The sequence below is a fragment of the Callorhinus ursinus genome, unplaced genomic scaffold (assembly GCF_003265705.2).
Source record: "Callorhinus ursinus isolate GAN/ISIS: 27379988/994484 unplaced genomic scaffold, GSC_fseal_2.0 scaffold3, whole genome shotgun sequence".
Classification (NCBI taxonomy): Eukaryota; Metazoa; Chordata; class Mammalia; order Carnivora; family Otariidae; genus Callorhinus; species Callorhinus ursinus.
Window position 1 is genome coordinate 143,026 of NW_027397065.1, and position 3,398 is coordinate 146,423.

Below are 3,398 nucleotides of genomic sequence, written 5' to 3' on the forward strand. Positions count from 1 at the left end.
AACCAGAAAATCAATCAAAACATATCATTTATTATTTGTTGTGGACTGAATGCTTGTGTCCCCCCAGAATTCATGTGTTGAAATCTAACCCCCAACGTGATGGTATTTGGAGGTGGGGCTTTTGGGAGGTAATTGGGCTGTGGGTGTGCAGCCTTCATGAATGGGATTTGTGTCCTTATAAGGTGATAAAAGGGACCAGAGCTCATTCTCTCCCTCTCTCTGCCATGTGAGGATACAAAAAGTCCGTCATCTGTAATTGGGAAGAGTGCTCTTACCCAACCATGCTAGCACCATGATGTTGTTGGACTTCTAGCCTCCACAACTGTGAGAAATAAATTTTTGTTGTTCATAAACCACCCAGTTTATGGTATTTTGCTACAGCAGCCTGAGCTAAGATACTTGCATCAAAAAAATATGAAGTGCGTAGAGATAAATTAGGTAAGAGTTGTGCAAGACCCATACACTGAAAACTACAAAATACTGCAGACAGAAATGAAAGAAAACCTAAACAAATGGAGAGATAGACCATGTTCATGGATCAGAGGACTCCGTATTGTTAAGATAATAGTTCATCCCAAATTGACCTATAGATTCAACCCAGTCCCCATGTAATTCCAACAAGACTTTTTTTTTTTTGGTAGAAATATATAAGCTGAATCTAAAATTTATATAGAATTGCAAAAGATTTATAATAGCCAAAACAATTTTGAAAATGAAGAACCAAGGTGAAAATCATAAACGACTTGATTTTAAATTTTTAGAAAGTTAAAATAATCAAGACAGTGTGATATTGGTGTAAAGACATATATCAATGTAAATTTGTGTATATATATATATATATATATATATATAAAGATATACATCAAAGGAACAGAATAGAGTCCAGAAATAGACTCACATATGTATAGCCAATTGATTTTTAACAAGGATGCCAAGGCAATTCCACAGGGAAAGAATAATCTTTTAAACAAATGGTGCTAGGACAGTTGGATAGCCATGTGCAAAAATATGAACTGCAAGTCAGTACCCCACACCACTGGATTATAGGGCTAAATGTAAGAGCTAACACCAGAAAAATTCTAAAAGAAAACACAAGAGAAAATCTTAATGTCCTTGGGTTAATCCAAAAGACAAACCAAATGTTCATCAACATAAAAATGGAGAAACAACTGTGGTGTATTCATACAGTACTATTATTAAAATACTATTTAGCCATGAAAAGGAACAAACTATTGATACACTCATCAAAATAGATGAATCTCAAAATCATTATGCTGAGTGAAAGATGCCAGACCAAAAGAGTACATACTGTATCCGTCCATTTAAAGAAGCTTTTAGGAAACGCAAACTGACTCACAGTCACTTAGTGGACCAGTGGTTGCCTGGGTGGAGGGGGTGGACGGCAAGGAGAGGTAGGAGGAATAGGATTTCAGAGAGCAATGAGGTAGAAATGTTTGCTGTATTGATTGTGGCCATAGTTTCATGGAGATGCAAATATGTCAAATCTTATCAAATAGTATTCTTTAAATATGTGCAGTTACTGGTAAGTCAATTATACCACAATAAGCCTGTTTTTAAAAAGTACAAAGAACAGTCTGTAGTATAGTGCAGTTTAAATCCATGGAGAAGTGTACCAGTCAGGGCCATTAACACTAGATGTTGTAACAAGAAACCTGGTATCTCAGCAGCTTACCACAAAAGTTTCTGTTTTGCTTATGTTACAATGTCACTTGGGTCATACAGCTCCTGGCAGCTCACAGCCAGCCAGTGACTCCAGGACCTTGGCTCCTTCTGTCTTACAGCCTTGCTGACTTCAAGATGCTGTCTCTCTTCTTACCAAGGATAGGAAGAAAGAGCCGAGATGAGCATGACCACACCTACAAGGAGGTGCCCATCACACGTGCCCACATCCTGAGGCCAAAACTGAGTTACACAGCAGGCAAATAGAGTTTTCTCCCTGCTAGGAAGAAGGAGCAGTGCTTTCATCGACCCAGCGTGCCAGCTTCTGCCAGAAGAAAAAGAAATATCAGAGTAGTTGTGCACACAATAATGGGTATTACAAAAGCATATTGAGTTTCTGAGCCAAAATACTTGCATTCAGATCCCTTCAGTTTTCTCCCAGAATGAAAGGGTATCTATTTGCTTTATATTTCTGAACTGCTTTAAAGCACCTATTTCAGGAGTTCTCATAAAGGCACAGTTTCTGCACCTAGAGAGAACCCAAGGCTCCCAGCTCCTAGGAGACAGAAAATTGGTATAGTTTTCCAATCGCTCCCACAGCCTCCCCCACTCCTTTTCTACTTCTGCCCGCAAAGTATGCAGCTTGTGCCCTCCGCCATCTGTGACAGCAATGACAGCGCAGCTAGCCGGATGTTAGAGCCACCAAGAAATGTGCTCAGGGTCTTTTGTGCAATGTAGCCAGATAAAGGGATTCCTTGCCTAAGCAGCCAGTTAGCCTCACTGTATGACCATTTGGACAGGCAGTGGCAGTGACAAGATGTGGATTCAAGGGCGTATACCACCAGTCAGGTGACCCTGACACGGTCACTCCCTCTTTCCTCAAATACTGTCTTCACTGAGCTTCTGGGATGGCCCACTCTCCGGGTCCTCCCTCCCTCTCTGCTGTCCCCCCCCCCCCCCACGTCTGAATGGTAGTTTGCTCCCAGGGCCCTCTCCTGGAGTGCCATCTCAGGTATGATCCCAGGGACTTTGAAAAGCTATAGAATATGCTCTACTTTTGTAGAGTCAGCTCCCCAGCCACCCCCCCACCTTAACAGTTTTGGACACTCAGATAAATTTTTCCTCCCTCCCTCCCTTCCTTTTTTGTCAAATTATGTGGATAACTTCTCCCTCTACAAGTTGTCATTAGGTTCCAGAAATGGCAGTTCATTGCTGCTTTTTTTTTCTTAACTTGCTTAGGAAAAGGCAAAAAAGACCCTTTCACTGTTATCAGTCAGAAATGCTTTGTTGCCCTTGACAATCGATTGAAACTGACCCTTTCAGGAAAGAGTCCATGAAATACAAGGGGGAAAAACAATGATTTCACAGAAGAGCTTGCTCCCACCCACTTGGAACATAGTCCCTTTAGCCAACCTGTTTGATCAGCTGGGGAAAAAGCACCCTCATTTACGTAACCTCCTGGCCCTTTGTGTTTCAAGATGGCACCAGTCCAGAGAAGCAGTTTCCATATGAATGAAGGAGGATAAAGGCCCACCAGTGCCCATCACACCCCCACAGGGTATGGCTTCTCTAGATTGTCCAGGAATTTCTGGTTTTTCCATACAGCTTTGCAAAATGATCTAATATTTGCAAATGTGTGCGCCCTTTCACAATTCAGTGAGCAAATACTACATTAATTTAGGAAATAGTTATGAATCACTTGTGTGCCAACTGCATAT